Source organism: Polypterus senegalus, chromosome 7 (genome assembly GCF_016835505.1).
Source record: "Polypterus senegalus isolate Bchr_013 chromosome 7, ASM1683550v1, whole genome shotgun sequence".
Lineage (NCBI taxonomy): Eukaryota > Metazoa > Chordata > Cladistia > Polypteriformes > Polypteridae > Polypterus > Polypterus senegalus.
Window position 1 is genome coordinate 141,725,745 of NC_053160.1, and position 12,698 is coordinate 141,738,442.

General features: G+C 38.3%; 1 protein-coding gene and 1 long non-coding RNA gene across 3 annotated transcripts in view; one reads left to right on the forward strand and one right to left on the reverse strand.

The window, feature by feature from the left end:
• LOC120532884 overlaps nucleotides 1-3,604 on the forward strand; it is a 103,692-nt gene extending 100,088 nt beyond the window's left edge. For both annotated transcript variants that reach the window (XR_005634401.1, XR_005634400.1), the window contains one exon: nucleotides 475-3,604. This is a non-coding gene — a long non-coding RNA (uncharacterized LOC120532884). The remainder of the gene's footprint in view (nucleotides 1-474) is intronic.
• The window catches only part of fam172a (family with sequence similarity 172 member A), a 716,959-nt gene that overhangs the window by 83,383 nt on the left and 620,878 nt on the right, over nucleotides 1-12,698 (reverse strand). The gene's annotated exons all lie outside the window — the stretch shown is intronic.

Here is a 12,698-nt window from a genome sequence, read left to right on the forward strand (position 1 = left end):
TTTTTTGGGACCAGACTGTCTTGCTATTCACATGAGCACAGTCACTACACTTTATTCACAATTATGAATGGCAGAAAAGCTTCTTGTTCAGAACACTTTATTATAAACATTTAACTGTGACCGTGTCTGTTACTAACACTACTAATACTACAATGTCCATGTAAATTAAATGTTTCAGGATGTGAGCTGTTTCACTGCTACATAAAAGCTAAGACATCCTATTGCAATTTCTAGTCAGGTCAATGCTGAGCATCTGGTTGTACTTCTAATTTCAGTTATAGTTTTAAACCTGCTTTAAGATTTTTCTAAAGAATATTACCCAAAACTGAGCAGCTAGGCTGGAGGATAAACATACCATAGTGTGATCTACAATGACTGTTTCTTCATTGCTTCCTCTAATAAAGTTTTCTGATTTTACACTAGCTGTACTTCCAGTGAATTTTTACTTCAGGTTGTTCTTTCATCTTTTTCCAGCTACAGAGACTGAGCCAACGGGAACTGCTAGGAGCACTAGTGGAAGACTTGGGAGTAGCAAATGTATTATCCCTCAAGGTATACTGCATGAAAAATGAAGAAGAAATAAACAAACAGGAAAAATAAACCACCCTAAAGCCTACTATAAACAGAAAAAGGGTTTGTTCACTAGGGAAGACACAGACACACATTTTCAGTACCGCTTACAAGCCTTGTTGAATACTGCTGCATCAGAAAAGACAATCAGATAAATATACATATCTGGTCAAATTCATGTAAATGGGACAAAAGTACACAAGAAATGACCTTCCTAGGTAATGCAGAACTAAGATATTTAAAAAACATAAAAAGTATTAACAAAGTATATTAATTTCCTTTCAACTTGAGGTAAAGTATAAATAGTTCTTTCTTAACCAAATAAATTCAATACAGAACTTAATTATTCTCTCATACAAGAGATACAAGTTAAGGTCTCTTTATATTCCTGTACTCAGTCTTGCCTAGATAGGGCCCAGCCACATTATCCAACCCCAAATCGGATAAGCAAATTTGAGGCTGTTAGTGTACTTAGTAAATAATTTTTACATGTTCCACTTACATACCACTTTTTATGACTACAAAAAAAATCAAAAATGTGACATAAGGTTTCTGAATTCAGCACAAGCAGGGATGGGCAATTCACAAGAATGTGCACTACTAAGATCACTAGCCCATCAAAAGAACATACAATCTCTGCCACAGATTCTGATGGAAAATGAATCATTACGGTATCATGTCAATCTTTGTTCACACCTAAACATGAGGCTCAAGTGCTTTGAGACGACAAAGTGCTGCAAAAATAAAAAACAAAAAAAAAGAAGAAATCAATTGTAATTTTTAATAACCTCTGGCATTTTCATAAGGCTTGAAGTTAAAAGTAATTAAAGTGGTATCACATGAGATTTTAAAATTGTCTTTTGTATCCACATTATGGGTTCTGTTTCACTGATACAGTTTATTATTTTCCACTCTGACTACTGACCCTACATTACTTGTCTCCATATGCACTACAAAGATTCCTTATTCTCATTTCTTACTGACATGTTTTGAATTGAACTTCCTCTGTGATCAATGTATTCTGAAGACCAACATTGCCCACAACTCCTTTGGACTACTTAAGCAACTTGCTTTTTAACCCAATCTTGTCTTCTTTCAATTTACTTTGGTCTTGTTAATTTGATAAAATAGGTAAAGACAATTTCCTCATTGTCAAAATAAAATGAACCATACAAACAAAACACTTTGGCTGTTGAACCTTCCCCCAATATTTGCAGTAACTGTAGTACTATATTTTTCACAATCTAGTATTTTGCCCATTCATACATCCAATTTCAAACCTTGGTAGTTAGAGGGTCATGAAGGACTATAGCTTAACCCTGCAACACTGGGTATAAGGTAGGAAGCAACTTTATTACAGGGTAGGATTCATTCAGACACACACACCCTGTATCGTATCATGCCAGTTTATCAGAGTTTACTTAACCTAACAATCATGTTATGATCAGAGAAAAGAAGCACCACAGAAAATTCAATGCAGGGAGCTTGTGTCATGGGTTTGAATCCCGAGCCTAATTGTTGACCATGTTTTCTGATATATGTGTGGTTTTTCACTAGGGACTCCGTGGACAGCAGAGAGATTCTCAATATAAAGCCAGTGATGTGCATCATGGTTCCCCTGGGCTATACAAACACTAAAAAAGTGGTACTCTACATTCAAATGTTGCCTTGGTAGCCCAGTCTTCTTTAAAATGGATTTGTAAAGTTTATTCTTCTTTATTGCTATGGCATCAAACTATAAATGCAAGTTGCATTTTCATTGTATTCTATATACTGTATGTGACAAAACTGACACTATTTCTACTACTACATCTCTAAAGAGGTGCATGTTAGGTTAACCAGTTTTTTCCAGATTTGTCCTGTATGTAGTATGTAGTTTGAGTGTGTGCGTGAGTGGGTCCTGTGATGGACTGGTGCCCTATCTAAGGATGTTTACTGTGTGGCTATGTGCTGTCGGGATTGACACCAGCCCCCTACCTTTATTAACAAATAATAGCAATAATAGTAACAATGATAAAAAATAACAATAACACTGGTAATTGATGACAAGTACAGTAGTGTTGATTGGAAATTTTCTGTGTGCCTGGCTTAGTCAAACTTTTGAATTGAAACTTTTGATTGAATACTTTTGCACACTATTATATAATGTTGGTCCTTGTGAATACTTTTAAACACAAAATTTGCACATATATGGAAACTAGAAATGTGTTGGTGTATTTGGATTTTAAAGACAAAAGTCGTTTTGTATGGATTTGAATGTGACCTGTGTATAATAAATACATAGCCTGCCCTTTTTATAGTATTGTCCAGAGTGATATACAGTTGAAGCAAACAGGAAGGAGTGAAGAATCCATATGCTTTTTATAGCACCGATTTGTTAGCAGTGGTAGTGAATAAGCAAAAGCGTCAGGGAAAGAAAAAAAAAAACAGTAGTTTTCGGTTTGACAGAAGTGAGTGCCTGCTATCGAGTCTGTGAGGTGTAACCATTAGTGAATTTATACATTCTGTCTGCCAGAAATATTATTGGTTTGATATTTAATTCTATTAATTTCATCTCAGAGAGACACTGAGGCACAGTGGTTAACACTGTTACCTCTCAAGCCAGGTCACATCTTTTGCCACAATAATTGGTCCAGCACAGTTTTGCAGACATTTCAGAAGCAGTCAGGGACAAGTAAAAGACCACTGCACCAATATAATCCATTCAAAATTACTTTACATTCTCCTTTTTTCATTGACATCAATGCATTCTGCTGAGTTCAGCAAAGTTCTCAGACATTTCCACAATTTTTCTAAACTTGAGGCCAAGCTATGCAGCAGAGCTCGCTCATCACTAGTGACAAGGACAAATTCTTTAGACACAAGCCTGACAAAAATTTGGTAAGGTAAGTACTTTCCAAATTGGTTGCAATGATTGCTTCCAAAAATGTGCCTTTTAATAAAATTTGCAGACAAAGGTAAAAAATCTCCATATCTACAGTGCATCCAGAAAGTATTCACAGGGCATCACTTTTTCCACATTTTGTTATGTTACAGCCTTATTCCAAAATGGATTAAATTCATTTTTTCGTCAGAATTCTACACACAACACCCCATAATGACAACGTGAAAAAAGTTTACTTGAGATTTTCGCAAATTTATTAAAAATAAAAAAATTGAGAAAGCACATGTACATAAGTATTCACAGTCTTTGCCATGAAGCCCCTGATAATCCTTGAGATGTTTCGTAGTTTAATTGGAGTCCACCTGTGGTAAATTCAGTTAATTGGACATGATTTGGAAAGGCACACACCTGTCTGTATAAGGTTCCACAGTTGACAGTTCATGTCAGAGCAAAAACCAAACATGAAGTCAAAGGAACTATCTGTAGACCTCTGAGACAGGATTCCACCAATCAGGCCTGTATGGCAGAGTGGCCAGACAAAAGCCCTCCTTAGTAAAAGGCACATGGCAGCCCGCCTGGAGTTTGCCAAAAGGCACCTGAAAGACTCTCAGACCATGAGAAACAAAATTCTCTGGTCTGATGAGACAAAGATTGAACTCTTTGGTGTGAATGCCAGGCGTCACGTTTGGAGTAAACCAGGCACCGCTCATCACCAGGCCAATACCATCCCTACAATGAAGCATGGTGGTGGCAGCATCATGCTGTGGGGATGTTTTTCAGCGGCAGGAACTGGGAGACTAGTCAGGATAAAGGGAAAGATGACTGCAGCAATGTACCGAGACATTCTGGATGAAAACCTCCTCCAGAGCGCTCTTGACCTCAGACTAGGGTGACGGTTCATCTTTCAGCAGGACAACGACCCTAAGCACACAGCCAAGATATCAAAGGAGTGGCTTCAGGACAACTCTGTGAATGTCCTTGAGTGGCCCAGCCAGAGCCCAGACTTTAATCCGATTGAACATCTCTGGAGAGATCTTAAAATGGCTGTGCACCAACGCTTCCCATCCAACCTGATGGAGCTTGAGAGGTGCTGCAAAGAGGAATGGGCAAAACTGGCCAAGGATAGGTGTGCCAAGCTTGTGGCATCATATTCAAAAAGTCTTGAGGCTGTAATTGCTGCCAAAGGTGCATCAACAAAGTATTGAGCAAAGGCTGTGAATACTTATGTACATGTGATTTCTCAGTTTTTTTATTTTTAATAAATTTGCAAAAATCTCAAGTACATTTTTTTAAAATGTCATTATAGGGTGTTGTGTGTAGAATTCTGAGGGAAAAAATGAATTCAATCCATTTTGGATTAAGGCTGTAACATAAAAAAATGTGGAAAAAGTGATGCGCTTTCTGGATGCACTGTATAAACGTGATGAATCAATTGATTGCATACTTAAAAAGCACCATGTCCCCATGCACTCCGAAGCCAAGTCATAGGGTATAACCCACAATTGAAGAAAAAAAATAAAACGATATTTAAATATTCAAGCTAAACAATTAAATGTGACACTGTTTCCAGGTAAAAGAGAAACAAAATATTTTTCTTCTTTTACTATCCTACACATTCTTAAACATGATATGATTATGGAACGGGGGTCAAGAAGATTACAAAAATGCACATAGTATTCAGAAAGAGTATTTATTCAGGAATAGTCATTTACAGTGAAGCACAGCCCATAATCTTACTAGAACCAAAATAATAGACCATTTAATTCAGCAAGTGATTGGGTTAAGAATGCTAATGAGTGCTGCGGTGGGCTGGTGCCCTGCCCGGGGTTTGTTTCCTGCCTTGTGCCCTGTGTTGGCTGGGTTTGGCTCCAGCAGATCCCCGTGACCCTGTAGTTAGGATGTTGTGGGTTGGGTAATGGGTGGGTGGATGGATGCTAATGAGTAGCAGCACTTTTATGAGCATCTTCTGTGCCTAAAATTGGTAAAAAAAACATATTGGTTTATTAAAAAAAGGCCTCAACCTGTGCATCTGTATGTGACCCTTCTTGTATATGTGTATACTTGTATACATGTATAGAGATGCAGTATATAAAAGCAAAGCTCAAGACATGTAAATCATGAATACATTTGTTATTATTTCCTTTCTAGTTCTTATATGAAATGTGGAAATGAATTACAATATTAAAGCTGTTATGTAGTCTTCATCTCTTTTATACTGTTTAAGATATGATTACAATACATGGTATATTCAGTTTTGCTTTAGTGAAAAAATAGTGATATGCTTAAATGACAAATCTGTGACATTTATTCTGTTAAGATTTCTGACAGTTGGCAGGGATAAATGGAAGCAAAAGTGGCAGCATTCTGTAACTCATTTTTTCTCTAAAGCCAATATTAAATTAGAATGACATCACTCAAACACTAAGGAATTAGGTTGAGATAATGAGCATTTTCTAAAAGCACTCAACAAAAATTCTTGCTTTAATTCAGTACTTTTAATATATAATTAATATTAATATATAAAAACTGTACATTAATATTTTATACCTAAATTAAATATATTACATATTTCCATAAACACACAAACACATAAGAATGAACTGCTGTTGTTCCAGGTAAAAAAAGGGCAAAACATTATTCTCTTAATTAGAGAAAGTATCTTGTCTTATTTAGATCAATGAACAAGGCAAACCTTATCGTGTTGTTGTGGGTGATGGGGACAACAACCCTTCATATTACATGCTTATCTGAAAAATCTTGATACATTAATTTTGATAAAATACATTCTAAAGGGAAGTACTTCTGAATCAGGGTCTTTTTAATTAAATAAAATTAGTATCATATATAGATGCAATGGTGTTCACAGGTGTGAAAGAATTGCTCATTCATGCCTTGGCTTGTGCCAGATGATGTTTTTATCTTACAGGCTTGTTGTGTTAGATGAAATTTTCAAGCTTAACTTTATTGCCATATGTCACAATTTTACTGGAAATCTTGTATTCAACAAAATGAGGATGATAATTATCAAAAATCAGGACGTGCCAGAAGGGCAGAAATATCCATTCAAATCTAAATTCTCATCATTTGGATTAGGGTATTTTGCAGTGGTAATCAAATGTTAAGAGGAATGAAACAGTCACTGATTTAGCAAATGAACATTACATATATATCAGCAACTAATATATTAATTACAAATACACACAAAATTTAAGAAAGGTAAAGATGGCAAAGAGTAGAAAGAGGGACTCACCAAGTGCCATTTGGTCATTCTATTTTTAGACAAACAGTTAAAAATGAGAAAGAACTATTTTTCATCATATTTAAAAGAAAACATATAATTAGTTGACACCCTTCTACTGCTACTGTTTTAACTACAATAACTATTCTTAGAGATCCAGCTTTCTAACTTAGTGTTGAAAGTTGTAATTGCTCTGTATGGCACTAGGTCTGTTTTGACAACCATGGTGAAAATAAGCAGAAAATCTAACTGTTCCATATCAAGGAGTATTTTTACTACTGCTAATGTGACTTAAATACCTTGTTCTACACATGAGTAGCCTGGCACCTGCTGCATGAGAACTAGCCAATTACTGTTCAGTGTCTCTAATTTTCTGATTCAATTAGCATGCTTCAGAGCTTTCCAGTTTAATTGCAAACTACTTCACAGTTAGCTCTCTGATTAATCATTGCCCATCTGCAAGCTATCGGAAAACTTGGTGGAACAAATTTGTGTATTTTAGAATGCTGGGAGCTTAGCAAATCAAACCTGTTTTGCAATATAAAGCCTTAATTCTGTTTGCCCTTTTCAGCTGCACTTCTAAAAAGCCCAGTGTTGATTAAAAAGGAAGTCTAACAATAATATACTACATTATGCATATAATCAGGGCAACTATGGTTGAAACCGGGAAAGATGAAAATTCATTTTAACTGCTGTTTGTTTGTTTATTTGTTTTTTAGGGGGTGTGCCCAAGTTAATACATGTGGAATTAATTAAGTTAAACTGGAGTGGTACAACACAAATTGTTAAAGTAATCATTTCATATGACATCATACCAGCTGTATGGCTGTTACAGACGTTTTAAATCTAGTCAGGAGTTTAATGAGATGCAGAAGCTAATTTAATGATTATGAGATTAATATGAACAGATGATAAGAATAATGTTTAATCATTAATTTTTCTAGCAAGTGCAGGGAAATGAAAAAACTGAAGGCCAGGTGGTTACAAGTTTGAAATGTATTTAAGTACCACTTTCACGGTAAAAGTGAAATTAGTGTTAATGTACTAGAGTAATAGAAGTAAAATTCACAAAACCAAACATAACACTTGGGATAACACTGGAGAACAGATGACCTATATGAAACTAGAGTATAATCACTTGCAGAGATTTGGTTTAATTCCTTATGCTCACTCTAGATAAATCAATGCCTATTAGCAATCTTACTTAAATCATGTTTTTGTGTCTTATGGAAAGGCAGGAGTATAAAAGGAATAAAAAGACATGCTTAGGATACAAGAATGAGTATAAACTGATATGGTATATGCCTCAAGCAAAAAATTTAATAAACTTGATTGTAGCTTTCAGCATAATTTTATTAAACACTGTATAATAACTTTAAAATGCTCTTCAATGAAAAAACACTGTCAAGGTGCACTTTGTAATGCTCTAAAGACTAGTGGAAGTCAAGCATCAATGAGTAAGAGTTTTCTGATAGAATATATTCTTATTGCTATAGCTGTTTTTTGTGTTACCTAAAGATAAAACAATGCACAGTCAACACTGTTTACATTATAAAAAAAATAAAAAGGTTTATGTAGCAGGCAAGTCCTGTGGACTTTGAAAGGACTTAGTTGAAGATCTCCATTCATGAATGTCCAAGCTTGCTCACTGGAATGGTCACTCCAGTGCCACTAAAAGTACAGCGAATATAGTATGTGAGACAGCAGAATTCAGTAAATAGCCCACAGTGAATGAAGACATAGGTGCTATAAATTGTTTCCAATTTTGTGAATTTTAAAACAAGCAGACTGTATAACCTACATACATCAGGGAAAGATCAACAAAACAAAAAACATTCTTTCATCTTAAGTTTAGTAAATTGGAATGTCACAGCCTTTCATTCTGACATTTTGTATGATCTTCATCTGGTTAGGAACACTAGGAAGAATGTTATTTCAACCTCAAACTAAAAAGGTTGAACACTCAACACTGTTACTTCAGAGTAATAGAACTAATAATAGTAGTATTGTCATATTAGTTCAACTAATGGCTCTGAACACATTCACTCACTATTCCTTTAAGCTTTTTTTTGGTGCCAATCATTGCAAAACTGAACTCCTCTGCAGAGCTTAAGAGCAATGATTTAAAAATATGAATTCCTATTTTACAACCACATTTTCCTTTATCAAATAAAACCATAAGGTGTCTTTAATGCACCTAAGGTGTCATCACTGACACCAGCTTGAATATTTCTGAATGTTGCATTTGCCACCTGCAACTACCACTGTTCAAACTCTAATCTGATCCCTCTCTCACCATTAGCAAGTTGCATTTATAGCCTAGGCTAGTCCATCAATTCAGGCATAATGGCTGCAACTTGAATACACACTAAGAATAAAGCATTCCCTGACTTGTACAAAAACATGCAAACGTGTAAAGCAAGCCTTTAATGTCTGTCATTCAGGCAATACTGAAGAGAGACTGGATTATTATCACAATGCATTCTGCTGAACCAGAGCCTGTAATTGAGACCAATTGACTATATGTACAGTCTCTTCCTAATTCCATGTAAGCCTGCTACCTCACCTCTGGCAATGATATCAAAACAGACTAGATATGGCGTTTTTCACCTGATTACTTCAAGACGTACGCAGACCTATGGTAAACCGCATAAATCCCATTATTCAAGTATTATAATAATACATTGTGACAGATAGAGGGCGCTATTGTCCTCTTGAACCCCCAGACTTTAAGCCAGACACCAGGTAAAAGTCCAAATATCATTTATTTTTGAACTACACAGTGCACAAAGCACCCTCCTCTCCACAATACTCCTAAATACAATACTCAATAATCACAATAACCAATCCTCCACTCCCAGACACGTTGCCACCCTTCCACCCAGCCCAGCTCAGCCCTGGGATCTCCCACAGTCCTTTAAATAGTCCTTGACCCAGAAGTGCTTCTGACCCCTCAGTCCATGTGACTATCCAGCACTTCTGGGTCAGGTGAAAACTCCTTTTCTTCATCAGCCCGTAAGCACTTTATTTCTTCCAACCAGGTGACTGGGATGTACTTCCGGGCTGTGTGGAAAATAAACGTCTCTGAGCCTCCCTACAGCGTCCCCAGGCAGCCCCGACGTTATCCAGCAGGGCCGTGTATTAAAACTCCAAAGTCCATGATGCCCTGCTGGAATTCGGGGCATCTCCACGTTGCAGGGAGGGCTCCATCTGGTGGCTTGGGGGTCTTGGCCAGTTGTCCACAACATTTATTTATATATTGCCTTTCCCATGGTCAAGGCACTTACACAGTTTAAGAAAAAACGGCGGGGTATACAGTATATAGCATTGCACAAACCAAATAAATAAGATTAAGACAATAAATTCAGAAAAAAAACCTAACAAACAACATAATTGATGGTCTAGCACACACAGGTTACATAAGCATCTTGACATAGAGGTAAACTGAAAGAAGGGTAAAAAAGTCAGGTAGAGCTAAAATCCTTCCTGAACAGATGAGTTTTGAGCTGCTTTTTAAAAGAATTCATGGAGTCAGCTGATCTGATTAATTTCTGTAGGTCATTCCAGAATCTGGGTGATATACAGCTGAAGGCCCTGCCACCCATGGAGTGTAGATTAGTGTGGGCACAACAAGATTGCCAAATTAAGAGGACCTTAGTGGTCAGACAGGCACATAGTGATAGAGAAGGTCACTGAAGTAGTTTGGTGCAAGGTCGTTTAAGGCTTTGTAGCTTATTAGTAGGATTTTATATTTGACTAGCCAACCCGCATAATCAGGCCGGTTTTTAAATAATTTTTAAGCACAGGGAGAAAACTTAAAATTTGCAAAATGGGTAGTGTAATAAATCAGCAAGAAAAGCAACATTGTAACAATGCACGGAACGAACCAACACACAATCGTCCGTGCGGCGTAGCGAGGTGGGAGGGGGGTGTGTACAAAGTGCAGGAGCATCTAAGAAGACGCATGTTTGTCGCGGATGCGAATTGCTGTATGTAGCGTGTACAACACTTTGCTACGCTGCACGCGATCGTGCGTCATAACCGAAAACTCGTTTTTTAAAGACTGCTCACTTCATTGTGTTTTAACCTCAGTTGTAAAGGAATGTTTTAATGATCCCATGGGATACCCCTCGCAAACAGTTTTACACGCTGCATATGGCGATTCACCTCCGAGAAACATGCCTCTATTAACAGTCAACGTGTGGGAGGGGGGTGTGTACAAAGGGTAGGGACAAAAACAGTGGGAGCGTATGAGTCACACTTAGTGGCAATTCCACAGTTTGCAGCCCGAATGGGGTTCAACGGCTTACCCACGCCCAGACACACGATCAATCTCATGCATAATTATTTATTGAATGCTAAACACTTGTGGAAAGACAGGGTTCTCTAAAACAGGTTAGTGTGAGAATACAACAGTAAGTGAATGAAAAGATGGAACTCTGGAGAGAGCAAAATACAACACAATAGTAAACCCGCGGCATAACAAATGTCGCATAATTATTTAGTGATGGTTGAACACTTCTGGAAAGACACAGGGGCACCCCTCGCAAACTGTTCTACATGCCGCATACAGCGGTTCACATCTGCGACAAACAAACTGTTTTACACACTGCATACAGTGAATCACATCCGTGACATGATTTTTCCTAGATGGTCCTGTCGCGTCCACCCTCGCACTCAAAGCATACACACTGCCTGCTCATGTGCCCGGTCGCAAGCCGCGTCCAGCCTCGTTCTCGAAGCATACACACCGCCTGGTCATGTGTCCGCTCGCAAGAGAAACTCACGGAGAGCCGCCCACCAGCTGCCTGTGTGTGTGCCTCTGTCTGTCTCTGGCGGCTTTCTCTTGCGCTGCCTCTGTGTGAACCGGTCAGGCACAGAGAAGGTCAGCTGCTGACAGAGCGTCTCGACTGTTGCAGGGCCTGCATTGGTGAAGCAGGTGAGACGGTAATGAAACAGAAGCACAGGGCTTATTGGTTTTTAAAGACTGATCACTTCATTGTGCTTTAACCTCAGTTTTAAAGGATTGTTTTAAGGATCCCATGGGATACCCCTCGCAAACCGTTTCACACGCTGCATATGGCGATTCACCTCCGAGAAACATGCCTCTATGAACAGTCAACGTAGCTCGGAGGTACATGACATTAACCTGACCTGCACTGCATGTGGCCTCTACGACAGGCGAACATAAATGACACCATTTTTTCTGTGTTGTCGCGTCCGAGTTGGTGGGCGTGGCCCTGCGAGTTGTCGTCGTATCCAATGGTCTTGGAGTTGGTGGGCGTGGCTCTTTCCTGTGTGCGCCATAGGTGTCTCACTTGTCGGCGGCTTAGTGAATCCACGCCCCTTCCGGCGTGCTTTTCATGGTTGTCTTGCCTTAGTGAATTATATATATATAGATTCTGTAAGACACAGGGAGCCAGTGAAGGCGAAGCAGGATGGGTGTGATGTGCTCACTGTTGCTGGTTCAAGTAAGGACTCTTGCAGCTGAGTTTTGAATAAGCTGGACCTATGATATAAGATTAGAAGGGGCGCCTGCCAGTAGGGAATTACAATAATCAATGCGGGATGTGATAAATGCATGGACGAGCTTCTCAGCATTAGAAAAGGAGAGAAATGAGCAAACACAGGATATGTTACAGAGGTGAAAGTAAGAAAGTTTATGTGATTTATGTGGACGGAATAAGAAAGGGAGGAATCAAAAATGACACCAAGATTCTTTGCAGTAGAGGCAGGTCTGATGAGATCACCGCCAAGATGGACTGGGAAGGAGCTCATTTTATTAGGTTGTACTTTAGACCCAATTTTAAAGAGGCAGGTAGTGAGCTGAGAATGCTCTGATGAAGTTCCACTTTTAACATTGAAGTAGAGAGGAGTATCATCTACATAAAAATGTTAACCCAGTCCATAGCTACGACTAATATGGCTATGGGGAGCATACGAATACAGAAGAGAAGAGGGCCGAGGACAGAGCCCTGAGGAACTCCTTGTTTTACTGGTGCTGAC